Here is a 14,796-nt window from a genome sequence, read left to right as displayed (position 1 = left end):
CCATGTTCATATGTCAAGATTTATTTAATTCTTATATCTTTTTCAAATTTGAAGTGTTATTTCGATAATTTAAAATTAAATAGTACTTATCATTAATTAGGTATCATATTGATTTTTATGTTTAATTGTTAAATTCGTTTAACCTTGTAAGTATACATCAACGAAAAATTATTGTCAGACTACTAAAAAATAACTATCATGTGTTATCAAAAAATTCTACCATAAAAATATTTTAATAGATCATATGTTTGTCAAGATTTTCAATTTTTACTAAACATATATTTTCTTATAAAAAGTTTAACAAAGTAAGATTAAAATAATATTCACATAACGAAAAAATCCGAAAATCCCGAAAAACCCGACAAAACCGAACCAATCCAACCCGATATAGTTGGTTTGGTTTGGTTTTAATAAAAACCGAACCAACCCTAGACACCCCTAGAGGAAATCTAGCTTTTGGCATATGAAACCCTTTCACTGGAGTCATTATTACAGAATAATTAAGCAAATTTTCGTTCTCACATGGCAAAACTAATATTAGACGTAAAAAGGTACTTACTCTAATAGAAAAGGGTAGTTACTATAGAAATCATGATTATGTTAGAATCACTTGACTAAGTAGTTTGACTTTAGCCAACATCAAATTGATCATGCATTAATACCCAAATTTATTTCCTTAATAAAATATTTTCGATTAAGTATTAGTTTGTCATTAACATAAAGGAACCATATCGTTATGGGATCGTCATAAGCGAACCGAATCGAATCAATACAGTATCATTTACTTTTGACAAGCAAATGATTGTAATCTCGAAGTTATATGAAAGTAATTGAATAAAAGCACATAGAATATGCTATGATTCACCAAACCACTGTGATTATCCGATAGGTCATCTAGAGTTTTAGAACCTAATTTTGTGTTTCGGAGCCTTCCATAGCTTTTTAAGCCTTTCTCGACTTGCATGCGCAGTTTGGGTATATTTCCGAAAAGCTTTTATGTTAAAAACTGACAAAATATGAAATTTCGCTTCAAAAATCCATTTGAGTTGACTTCGGTCAACGTTTTGAGCAAACAAACTCGGACTCGTATTTTGACGGTCCCGGTGGATCCATATCGTGATTTGGGACCTGGGCAAATGCCCGGAATCGAATCCGGAGGTCCCTAGCTCGAGTTATTGATTTTTGTCGAAAATTGAGAGTTTAAAGGTTTAATGATTTTTAAGAATTGACCGATGTTTAGTTTTGTTGATACCGGGTCCATATTTTGGTTTCGGAATCCGGTACAGGTCCATTAATATATTTATGACTTGTCTGTCAAATTTGGTGGAAACGGAGTTGGTTTGACATGATCCGACGTTCGGTTGTTAAAATAGAAGTTTTAAACTTTTCTTGAGAATTTCATTTGATTTGGTGTCCGATTCGTAGTTCCAGCGTTATTTTGGTGTTTTGATCGCGCGAACGAGTTCGTATAAGGTTTTTGGACTTGTGTGCATATTTGGTTTGAAGCCCCGACGGCTCGGATGAATTTCGGATAGGCTACGGATGTTTCAACATAAAAAAAATTGTTGGTTTTCCACTTATGCTGGTTTCTGGTGTTCCCTTCTTCGCGTTCGCGAAGGTACTCACGCGAACGCAAAGAGTGAACTGGGATGGGTGCATTTTATTCATCGTGAACGCGATGGCTGGGTCGTGAACGTGGAGCAGTGGGGGTCTTACCCTTCGCGAACTATCGCGAACGCGACCAGCTTCTCGCGAACGCGTAGCTTATGGACCTGGGAAGGGGGGGATCATCGTTCTTCTACACGAACGTGAGCACTGGCTCGCGAACGTGAAGGTCAAGGGGGAGCAGCCTTCACGAACGCGAAGAAGGACTCGCGAACGCGACAACAACTTGGGCTACTACACATCGCGAACGCGACAGGCTCTTCGCGAACGCGAAAAAAGGCCTGATGCCCAGACCTTAAAACATTACAAAAACGGGATTTCTCCCATTTGATAACCCTTCCATTAGAGCTCGGCCTAGGAGCGATTTTGAAGAGAAAAATCAACATCGATTCAGAGGTTTGTACCCTTTAACTCATTTTCTTCCATTCCTAACATCAACCATTAATTCCTAGCCTTAATCTTTGTTCTTCCATGGTAGAAAACTAGGGATTTAGGAAGAATTGGGGAGTTTTGTACCTCAAATTGAGGTTGGATTACGAAACTAATTACATAATCGGGCTCGAGGGCGAATGGTAGAATGGATTTTGGTTCAAACCTCGGGCTTTGACCAAGTGCGACCGGGGTCGATTTTTAAATTTTTTGGGAAAAGTTTGGAAATTCTAAATTTATGAATTGTAATTGATTCCTTTAGCAATATTTGATATTATTGAGTCAATTGTGATTAGAAACGAGTGGTTTGGAGGCTAATTCTAGGGGAAAGACCCCGGTAGAGCTCTTAATTGACTGCGGAGTGAGCTTAGTATTGAGTTTAACCTTGAATTGAGGGAATTAAGGAACCTCGGATTATGTGCTATGTGAATTTCATGTGTTGCAGCGTATATGCAAGGTGACGAGTGCTTATACGCCGCCGAATTACTTGTTTTTCCCTGATTTTTTGCTTTCCTTAATTATCTCGTTCCCTGTCTTAACTGTTATATGCTCTAAATGCTTCCCAGGCTTATTTTCTACCTGTGAATTAATGTTTTCTCTTGTTAATAATGTTAGATCTTTTCATAGTTTCATGATTCCCTGCTATTTGCTTTAAGTGACTTACTTGCACCTTCTACTGTCAATTAATGGCCTTGTCTTGCTGTGTAGTATTATTTATGTGAATTCCCATGTTGCACAAGGTTTCCTTGCTGGTTCGGCGTTGTATTCATTGATGTAGAGGTTCTTGTGATTTGAATTATTGATTCGACTGTGCTCATTGAGTATTTGGTACTGATATGGTGGGATCGGGTTGCACACCGCAGGTGAAATAAAGGTGAATTGATATGGTGGAATAAGGGTAAATTTGTACTGATACGGTGGGATCGGGTTTGCACGCTGCAACAGGTGAAATACGGGTGGATTTATACGGTGAAATAAGGGTGAATTATGATACTGATATTATTATATGGTGGGATCGGGTTGCACCGCAACATTTATTTATCTTGATTGTTGATAATGTTATGGTGGAATAAGGGATGATTGTGTTGTACGGTGGGATCGGGTTGCACGCCGCAACACCCTATGTGTTTCTATTTTCTTGAGCTGTGTTGGTTTCGGTACTTTTACTTGAAACTCTAAGGATTGGTAATTCTGATCGTCACTGGCTTATTTCTTGAGGCTGTAGCTATTATTTTCTATTGACTGTCTTATTTCGTTCCGTATTTTCTTTTCTGTCTTTATTATATATTGCACACAGGCTGTAGTGTGAGTGACCTGCCTTAGCCTCGTCACTACTTCGTCGAGGTTAGGCTCGGCACTTACAAAGTACATGGAGTTGGTTGTACTCATACTACACTCTGCACTTCTTGTGCAGATTTTGGAGTCGGTCCCAACGGCGGTTATTAGCGTGCTCGGATCGGATAGCTTGTGGAGACTTGAGGTACAACTGCTCAACGCCCGCAGCTCGTGGAGTCCCATTCCCTTTTTATTTAGCTGTGTACTTTCTTTTCAGACAGCTTTATGTTATTTCAGACCCTTGTTTGTACTATTCTAGTAGCTCGTGCACTCGTGACACCGGGTCTAGGGTTGTATTAGACGTTTGGTTGTTTTAGCTTCCATATTTTTTTACTTTGTATTATTGTAGTTATTTTAGTTCTCTCTCATTAATTAAATTAAACTGTTGAAAATGGATAAATTATTCTAACGTTGGCTTGCCTAACAAGTGAAATGTTAGGCGCCATCACAATCCCGACGATGGAAATTCTGGGTCGTGCCAAGTTGGTATTAGAGCACTAGGTTACATAGGTCTCACGAGTCACGTGCAAACGTAGTAGAGTCTTGAGGATCGGTACGGAGACGTCTGTACTTGTCTTCAAGAGGCTATGGAGTTAGGAACAATTTCACTTCTATTCTTCTCTGTCGTGCGATTTTATTCTATCATTGCTGGTTGAACCCTTCTATTCTTGTTTTCTCACAGATGGCGAGAACACGCACTACATCTTCAGTTGGACAATAGCTGGAGCCCCTAGTGGCAGCTCCTACTAGGGGCAGAGGTCGCATCAGAGACCGAGGCAGAGGCAGAGCTCAGCCTAGAGCTCGAGTAGCAACACCAGCAGTGGAGCCTCAGGTAGATTTTGATGAGGAGGTTCCATCTCAGACTGCACCTGTTAGACCAGCTCAAGTCCCGGAAGGGTTCATCGCCACCCTAGTACTTCAGGACGCTTTGGCCGTTTGGTGGGCCTTATGGAGAGTGTGGCCCAGGAAAGTACATTTTCTATGGCACCAGCTGTCTCTCAGGATGGGGGAGGAGCACAGACTCCCACTACTCACACTCCAAAGCAGATTGCTCCTCAGTATCAACCTCCAGCAGCCCCGCCAGTTGGGGTAGCCCGGTAAGTTGTTGCGGCACAGGGCGGTGATGGACATGCCATGTCTTCTGAGGGCTTATTGAGATTGGACAAGTTTACCAAGCTCTTCCCAGATTACTGCAGTGGAGCACCTTCTGAGGACCCACTGGATTATCTTGACCGATGCCATGAGGTGTTGCGGAACATGGGTATAGTTGAAACCGATGGGGTTGATTTTGATGTGTTTCGGATGACGGGTTCGGCCAAGAGATGGTGGAAGGATTGTGTATCTACTAGACTAGTTGGGTCGCCTTTTCTTACTTGGGACCAGTTCACTCACCTATTTCTTAAAAAGTTCCTTCCTCTCACACTGAGAGAGAGTTACCGCAGGCAGTTTGAGCGTCTCCAGCAGGGCAGTATATCAGTCACTCAGTATGAGACCTATTTTGTGGATCTAGCCCGTCATGCTATTCTTCTGCTTCCTACCGAGAGAGAGAGAGAGAGAGAGAGAGAGAGAGAGAGAGAGAGAGAGAGAGAGAGAGAGAGAGAGAGTAAGGAGGTTTATTGAGGGACTCGCTCACCCTATCAAGCTACAAATGGCCAAGGAGACCGGGGGTGAGATTTCTTTTCAGACGGCTGCTAATGTCGCTAGACGGATCTAGGATGTTCTTGCACATGAGAGAGGGCAGGGGTCTGATAAGAGGCCTCGTCATTCCGGTGGTTTTAGTGGTGGCTCGTCTGGAGGCAGGGGTACTTTTGGTAGGAGCCATCCTCCCAGGCCATTTCAGTCAGCGCTTCAGGTATCCCACAGTGCTTCAGGGAGTCGTGGTCCTTATGTGCCCTATTCTGGGAAGCCAGCCTATAGTGCACCATCAGCTTCTATCAGTGCACCTCCAATTCAGAGTTATCACCGTGTTTATCCGGCCCGTTCGAGTCTGTCTCAGTTTCAGCAGCCACAGCACCAGGATGGATGTTTTGAGTGTGGTGGTTTTGGGCATATCAGGAGGACCTGTCCGAGATTATTGGGCGGCACGCCCTAGTAGAGTTCTCGTGCCATGTTTCTGGCACCGGTTGCACCACCGCCCGCTCAGCCAACTAGAGGCAGGGGTCAGGCAGCCAGAGATGGAGGTCAAGCCGTAGAGGTGGAGGTCAGGCCGCTAGAGGTGGAGGTCAGGCTGCTAGAGGTGGAGGCCAGCTAGGTAGAGGGCGTCCTAGGGATGTAGTTCAGAGTGGTGGGGCCCATCCCCGATGTTATTCTTTCCCAGCCAGTCTTGAGGCTGAGTCATCAGACGATGTTATCACAGGTATTGTTCTAGTTTTCCATAGAGATGCTTCAGTTCTATTTGATCCGGGCTCTACTTATTCCTACGTGTCATCCTATTTTGCTTCATATGTGGTTGTGCCTCGTGATTCTTTGAGTGCTCCTGTGTATGTGTCCACACCTGTGGGAGATTCTATTGTTGTAGGTCGTGTCCATCGTTCGTGTGTGGTTACTATTGGGAGCCTTGAGACTAGCGTAGATCTTCCACTTCTCGATATGGTTGATTTTGATGTCATTTTGGGTATAGATTGCCTGTCACCTTATCATGCTATATTGGATTATCACACCAAGACGGTGACCTTAGCCTTGCCGGGGTTGCCTCGATTAGAGTGGAGAGGAACTCCTGGCCATTCTACCAGCATGGTTATCTCTTATGTGAAGGCTCGACATATGGTCGAGAAGGGGTGTCTAGATTATTGGACTTATGTCTGTGATTCTAGTGCGGAGGTTCCTTCCATGGATTTAGTACCAGTTGTTCGTGAATTTCCATAGGTGTTTCCTACAGATCTGCCGGGGATGCCACCTGACAGAGACATTGACTTCTGTATTGATTTGGCTCCGGGAACTCGGCCTATTTCTATTCCACCATACCGTATGGCCCTGCCAAAGTTGTAAGAACTGAAGGAGCAGTTGCAACATTTACTTAATAAGGGCTTCATTAGACCTAGTGTCTCGCCCTGGGGTGCGCCTGTGTTGTTCGTGAAGAAGAAGGATGGATCGATGAGGATGTGCATAGATTATCGGCAGTTAAACAAAGTCAACATCAAGAACAAGTATCCATTTCCAAGGATTGATGACTTATTTGATCAGCTTCAAGGTGCCAAAGTATTTTCGAAGATTGATTTGAGGTCTGGCTACCATTAGTTGAGGATTAGGGCATTTGATGTCCCTAAGACAACTTTTTGGACTCGATATGGGCATTATGAGTTTCTAGTGATGTCATTTGGGCTGACAAATGCCCCAGCAACATATATGGACTTTATGAATCGGGATTTCAAGCCCTATTTGGATTCCGTTGTGATTGTCTTTGTTGGTGATATCTTGATCTACTCCCGCAGTCGAGAGGAGCATGAGCAGCATCTTCAGATCGTACTTCAGACTCTGAGAGACAGCCAGTTATATGCTATGTTTTCAAAATACGAGTTTCGGTTGGACTCGGTCGCTTTCTTGGGGCACGTAGTATCGGCGGAGGGCATTTAGGTAGATTCTAAGAAGATTGAGGCAGTTCAGAATTGGCCTAGACTCACTTCAGCTACGGAGATCCGGAGTTTCTTGGGTTTGGCGGGTTATTACAGTCATTTTGTGGAGGGGTTTTCATATATAGCAACTCCATTGACCAGGTTGACCTAGAAGGGAGCCCTGTTCAGATGCTCAGACGGGGTTCTCAAGACTGCTTTGACTATGATGCCAGTGTTGTTGTTGCCCACAAGTTCAGGATCTTACACGGTATATTGTGATACATCTCGTATTGGACTTGGTGCGGTATTGATGCTAGATAACAGGGTGATTGCATATGCGTCACGGCAGTTGAAGGTTCATGAGAAGAATTACCTTGTTCGTGACTTAGAGTTGGCAGCCATTGTTCATGCGCTGAAGATTTGGAGGTACTATCTTTGCGGCGTGCCGTGTGAGGTTTTCACGGATCATCGGAGCTTCAAATATTCGTTCAAACAAAATGATCTCAATTTGAAGCAGAGGAGTTGGTTAGAGCTATTGAAAGACTATGATATCACCATCTCGTATCATCCCGGGAAGGCCAATGTAGTGGCCGATGCCTTGAGTAGAAAGGCAGTGAGTATGGGCAGCCATGCGTACATTCCAATCAGTGAGAGGCTGCTTGCATTAGATGTTTAGGCCTTGCCCAATCAGTTTGTGGGGTTGGATGTCTCAGAGCCCAGTCGTGTTCTAGCTTGTACAGTCACTCGGTCTTCCTTGTTTAAGTGCATCAGGGAGCAGCAGTATGATGACCCTCATTTGCTTGTCCTTAGAGACACAGTGTGTCACGGTGGTGCCAAACAGGTTACTGTTGGAGATGATGGAGTTTTGAGGATGCAGTGTCGTTTTTGTATGCCCAATGTAGATGGACTTCGTGAGTTGATTCTTGAGGAGTCCCACAGTTCCCGGTATTTTATTCATCCGGGGCTGCCAAGATGTATCAGGACTTGTGGCAGCATTATTGGTAGAGGAGGATGAAGAAGGATATAGTTGCATATGTAGTTCGGCGTCTGAATTGTCAGCAAGTAAAGTATGAGCATCAGAGACCTCGTGGTTTGCTTCGAAAGATAGAGATTCCTAAGTGGAAGTGGGAGGGTATCACTATAGATTTTGTCGTTTGGACTCATAGGGATTCAAAGGAAGTTCGATGCGGTACGGGTCATTGTGGATAGGCTGACCAAGTCAGCACATTTCATTCTTGTGGAAGTTACCTATTCTTCAAAGCGGTTGGCTGAGATTTACATCCGCGAGATCGCTCATCTTCACGGCATGCCCGTGTCTATCATTTCTGATCGAGGTACACAGTTCACTTCGCACTTCTGGAGGCCAATACAACGTGAGTAGGGTTGAGTTGAGCACAACATTTCATCCTCAAACAGACGGACAGTCTGAGCGCACTATTCAGATATTGGAGGATATGCTCCATGCTTTTATTATAGACTTCGGAGGTTCTTGGGATCAGTTCTTTCCACTTGCGGAGTTTGCCTACAACAACATCTACCAGTCGAGCATTCAGATGGCTCCCTATGAGGCATTATACGGGAGGCAGTGTCGTTCTCCAGTTGGGTGGTTCGAGCTGGGGGAGGCTCGGTTATTGGGTACGATTTGGTACAGGATGCCTTAGAAAAGGTCAAGATTATTCAGGATTGACTTCGCACAGCTCAGTCTAGGCAGAAGAGTTATGCCGACCGTAAGGTTTGTGATGTTGCATTCATGGTTAAAGAGAGGGTATTGCTCCCGGTATCACCCATGAAGGGTGTGATGAGGTTCGGAAAAAGGGAAAGTTGAGCCCTAGGTATATTAAACCTTAGATTTGGGAGAGGTGGATTACAGGCTTGCAATGCCACTAGTTTATCAACAGTCCTTCGGTGTTCCATGTGTCCATACTCCGGATTTACCACGGTGATCCGTCCCATGTGCTAGATTTCAGCTCGGTCCAGTTGGACAAGGATTTGACTTATAAGGAGGAGCGGTGGCTATTTTAGCCCGGCAGGTTCGACAGTTATGGTCAAAGAGTTATCCTTCAGTTCGAGTGCAGTGGAGAGGCCAGTCGGTCGAGGCAGCTACTTAGGAGTCCGAGTCGGACATGCAGAGTAGATATCCACACCTTTTCACCAGCCAGGTACTTTTCTATGTCCATTCGAGGATGAACGGTTATTTTAGAGGTGGAGAATGTGATGACCCGATAGGTCATCTAGAATTTTAGAACATAATTCTGTGTTTTGGAGCCACCCATAGCTTCTTTAAGCCTTTTTCGATTTGTGTGTGCATACCGGGTATGTTTCTAGAAGGATTTTGTGTGAAAAACTGATAAAATATGAAATTTTGCTTCAAAAATCCATTTGAGTTGACTTTGGATAAAATATGAAATTTTGCTTCAAAAATCTATTTGAGTCGACTTCGGTCAATATTTTAAGCTAATAGACTCGGATCTATATTTTGACGGTCCCGGTGGATCCGTATCGTAATTTGGAACCTGGGCATATGCCCAGAATCGAATTCGGAGGTCCCTAGCTGGAGTTATTGATTTTTGTCGAAAATTAAAAGTTTAAAGGTTTAATGATTTTTAAGAATTGACCGATGTTTGATTTTGTTGATACCGGATCCGTATTTTGGTTTCGTTGCTCGATATAGGTCCCTTACTATATTTATGACTTGTTAGTCGAATTTGGTGAGAAACGGAGTTGGTTTTACGTGATTTGGACGTTTAGTTGTTAAAATAGAAGTTTTAAAGTTTTCTTGAAAATTTCATTTGATTTGGTGTCCAATTCGTAGTTCTAGGCGTTATTTTGGTGTTTTGATCGGCGAGCGAGTTCGTATGAGGTTTTTGGACTTATGTGCATATTTGGTTTGGAGCCCCGAAGGCTCGGGTGAATTTCGAATAGGCTACGGATGGTTTCAACTTAGAAAAATTGATGGTTTTCCACTTCTGCTTGTTTCCGGTGCTCCCTTCTTCGCGTTCGCGAAGGTACTCACGCGAACGCGAATAGTGAACTGGGCTAAGTGGATTTTATTCATCATGAACACGATGACTGGGTCGTGAACATGGAGCAATGAAGGCCTTACCCTTCGCGACCTTGGAAGGGGGGGGGGGGGTTATCGTTCTTCGATGCGAACGCGAGCACTAGCTCGCGAACGCGAAGGCCAGGGAGGAGGAGCCTTCGCGAACGCGAAGAAGGACTCGCGAACACGAAGGACTCGCGAACGCAAAAGCCACTTGGACTGCTGCACATCGCGAACGCGGCAGGCCATTGGCGAACGCGAAGAAGGACTGACGCCCAGACCTTAAAACATTTCAAAAACCGGATTTCTCCCATTTTTCATAACCCTTCCATTAGAGCTCGGCCTAGGAGCGATTTTGAAGAGAAAACTCAACATCAATTCATAGGTTTGTACACTTTAACTCATTTTCTTCCATTCTTAATATCACCCATTAATTCCTAGCCCTAATCTTTGTTCTTCCATGGTAGAAAACTAGGGATTTAGGAACAATTGGGGTTTTTTGTAAAATTGGAATTTAGACCTCAAATTGAGGCCAGATTTCGAAACTAATTACATAATCGGGCTGGGGGTGAATGGGTAAATGGATTTGGGTCCGAACCTTGGGTTTTAACCCAGCGAGCCAGGGGTTGATTTTTGAAATTTTTGGGGAAAGTTTGGAAATTCTAAATTTATGCATTGCAATTAATTTCTTTAGCAATATTTGATATTATTGAGTCAATTGTGGTTAGATACGAGTGGTTTGGAGGCGGATTCTAGGGGAAAGGACCCGGTAGAGCTCTGAATTGACTACGAAGTGAGGTAAGTGTTGAGTTTAACCTTGACTTGAGAGAATTAGGGACCCTCGAATTATGTGCTATGTGAATTTCGTGTGTTGCGGCGTATATGCGAGGTGACGAGTGATTATACGCCGTCGAATTACTTGTTTTCCCCTGATTTTCCACTTTCCTTAATTATCTCCTTCCCTGTCTTAATTGTTATATGCTCTAAATGCCTTCCATGCTTATTTGCTACCTGTGAATTAATGTTTTCTCCTATATTGTTGTTAGATCTTTTCAGAGTTTCATGATTCCCTATAATTTGCTTTAATTGACTTACTTGCACCTTCTAATTGTCAATTACTGGACTTGTCATGTTGTGTAGTATTACTTATGTGAATTCCCATGTTGCACAAGGTTTCCTTGCTGGTTCAGTGTTGTATTCATTGATCATAGAGGTTCTTGTAATTTGAATTATTGATTTGATTGTGCTCATTGAGTATTTTGTACTGATATGGTGGGATCGGGTTGCACACCGCAACAGGTAAAATAATGGTGAATTGATATGGTGGAATAAGGGTGAATTTGTAATGATACGGTGGGATCAGGTTACACGCCGCAACAGGTGAAATAAGGGTGGATTGATACGGTGAAATAAGGGTGAATTATGATACTGATATTGTTATATGGTGGGATCGGGTTTGTGATGACCCAAAAGGTCATCACTTGTTTTAGAAATAAATTATGTGTTCTGGGGCCTTAAAACCTCCTTTTTGCCTCACTTCGATTTACGTGCGCAGTCCGGACGTGTATCCGGAAAGTCATTATGTGAAAATCTGTGAAAAATAATAAATGTTGCTTTTAAAATGAATTTAAGTTGACTTCGATCAACATTTTGGGTAAACGGACCCGAACCCGTAATTTAACGGTCCCGGAGGGTCCGTAGGAAAATATGGGACTTGGGCGTATGCCCGGAATCGAATTCCGAGGTCCCAAGCCCGAAAAATGATTTTTTAAAGAAAATTGTTTTCTGGAATATTTATGAGTTTTTGGAAATGAAATGTGTTTGAAATTTGATGGTATTGGGCCTGTATTTTGGTTCCGGAGCCTGGTACAGGTCTTATATGTGATTCAAGTTGAGCTTGTAAAATTTGGTAAGAAACGGAGGTCATATGACGTGATTCGGAACCTTAGTTGTAAAATTTGAAACTTTGAAAGTTCTTGAGATATTCTTTGATTTTGATGCTAAATTCATAGTTGTTGATGTTATTTTGATGATTTGATTGCACGATCAAGTCCGTATGATGTTTTTAGGTTAGTGTGCATGTTTGGTTTGGAGCCCCGAGGGCTCGGGTGAGTTTTGGATAGGCCACGGAGTGAAATTTGGACTTAGGAATTGCTGGTATGTTGCAAGCCTGCAGGCTTCGCAACTCGCAAATGCGAGCTCCCAAATGCGAACAATGCATCGTAAATGCGAAATATGGCCTGGGCTGCCTTGGTCGCAAATGCGACTCCTTTATCCCAAATGCGATATCGCATTTGTGAAGGTTCCCCCGCAAATGCGAAGGTGACCAGAATTTGCACTGTGTCGCAAATGCGACAATATCTTCGCATTTGTGAAGTTAACAGGTTCTGAAGGGTTAGCAATTGCGAACCCGGGTCGCAATTGCGATATCTGCAACCTGCAAAATCATAACTTAGAATTTTTTCAAACCCTTTCAAAACCAAAACACTCTTGGGCGATTTTTCAAAGACAAGTACTCTTCCAAATCGATTGTGAGTCATTTCTAACTTGTTTCTATTAATCTTTAACATCTTTTCTCATGATTTCAACTCAAAATCAAAGGTTTTCATGGGGGAAATTGGGTGTTTTGGGTAGAACCTAGGTTTTTTAAATTTTGGGAATTTGGACCTCAAATTGAGGTTCGATTTCAAAATAAATTATATATTTGGGTTCGCGGGTGAATGGGTAATCGTTGTTTTGGTTCGAACCTCGGGTTTTGACCATGTGGGCCCGGGGGCGATTTTTGACTTTTTGGGAAAAAACTTTAGAAAACCTATTTTCATGCATTGGGATTTGATTCATTTAGCATTTATTGATATAGTTAAGTAACTTGTGGCTAGATACAAGTGAATTGGTGGTGGAATCAAGAGGTAAAGCGATAGTTGGGGTTTGAATTGTGTTCGTGGCATCGAGGTAAGTGTTTGGTCTAACCTTAGCTTGAGGAATTAGGAGTCGTGTCCTATTTGCTGTGTGTTAATTGTTGGGTACGACGTATAGGCATGGTGACGAGTATCTATACGTTGGTGTCAAGCATGCCCGTGAGTCTTATACTACGATTAATGTGACTCCATTTTGTATTGTTCATGCCTTATGTGATATTACCATTGTTGGACAAGGCTTGTGGAAGTAAATTGAGTAATTGAACATTAAAGAGCGTTGGCTCAAGTTGTGAATTGATTTGTGAAAGTATCATGGGTATTTGAACATTGTAGAGCGTTTGCTCAAGTTGTGAATCGAATTGTGAAAGTATCATTGGTAATTGAGCATAGTAGAGCGTTGGCTCAAGTTGTAAATTGAGTTGTGAAGTAAATGTGAAAAAGAGAAGAGGATTATGATATTGTCTCCCTTGCCGGGATGTTGTTGCTTTTAATATTGTTCCCTTGCCGGGATGTTGTTTCTTTTAATATTGTTCCCTTGCCGGGATCTTCATTGTGATTTTATTATGATTTCATTTATTTCCTTGTGAGGAAGAGTGTTAAAGCACGAAGGGTGTTGCCGTGCATTATTTTGGCGAGATAGTGTTAAAGCACGAAGGGTGATGTTGTGTATTATTTTGTGAGAGAGTGTTAATGCACGAAGGGTGATGTCGTGCCGCACGATGTACCAATCTGTGCCTTTATATGAGTGATTATGCACGAAGGATCATTCAGTGCCATGATTATGTGAGGTAAAAGCACGAAGGGTGATGTCGTGCCGATTATATTGATATTTGGTGAGGACGAGAGTAAAAGCACGAAGGGTGATGCCATGCACTTGTTTGATTTCCTGGTTATTGTTGATATTTGAGTTACGGTGTTCTTTACGGTTATTTATTTGTTTCCTGTTGTTACTTGATATCCCCGCAACATGTCTCTCTTCCCCCTTCTTACTTTTAAATTGTAAAATTTTTGCCTTTTATTTCTCGCTGTATATGATTTAACTGTACAGGTTTATTTGGTGGTGTGGTCCTAGCCTCGTCACTACTTCCCCGAGGTTAGGCTAGGCACTTACCAGCACATGGGGTCGGTTGTGCTGATACTACACTCTGCACTCTTTTGTGCAGACCCCGGTGCTATAGCTTTCGGACCGCAGTGAGATTGCTGCTTCTTGTTCATCATGCGACGAGTTAGTCCTGCAGGCGTCCACAGGCCTTGGCGTCTCCTTCTATATTTTTATCTTGTTTCTCTCATGTATTCCCGGAGACAGTATTGTATTACTTTTTCAGACCTTTATTTGTAGTACTCTTAGACAGTCTGTGAAATTATGACACCAGTCTTGGGTAGTTTTGTTACGGATTGGTATTGGTAGTATTATTAAAACATTTCATTTCAGTCTTCCGTTTATTAAATTATGTTGTTTATTAAATGCTAGTTCTTAATTGTTAACGGATTAAAATGGAAACAAGGTAAATAAATCGATTGGTTGGCTTGCCTAGCTTTCACTAGTAGGAGCCATGACGAACCCCGAGGGTGGGAAATTCGGGTCGATGACAGGGTTGCGCGCCACAACATTTATTTATCTTGATTGTTGATAATGTTATGGTGGAATAAGGGAGGATTGTGTTGTGCTGTGGGATCGGGTTGCACGCCGCAACAACCTATGTGTTTCTATTTCCTTGAGCTATGTTGGTGTCGGTATTTTCACTTGAAATTCTAAGGATTGGTTATTCTGATCGTCACTGCTTATTTCTTGAGGCTGCAGTTATTATTTTCTGTTGAGTGTCTTATTTCGTTCCGTATTTCCTTTTCTCTCGTTATT

Source organism: Nicotiana attenuata, chromosome 8 (assembly GCF_001879085.1).
Source record: "Nicotiana attenuata strain UT chromosome 8, NIATTr2, whole genome shotgun sequence".
Taxonomy (NCBI): domain Eukaryota; kingdom Viridiplantae; phylum Streptophyta; class Magnoliopsida; order Solanales; family Solanaceae; genus Nicotiana; species Nicotiana attenuata.
The sequence above is the reverse complement of the archived record's forward strand: the minus strand, read 5'-3'. Positions refer to the sequence as shown.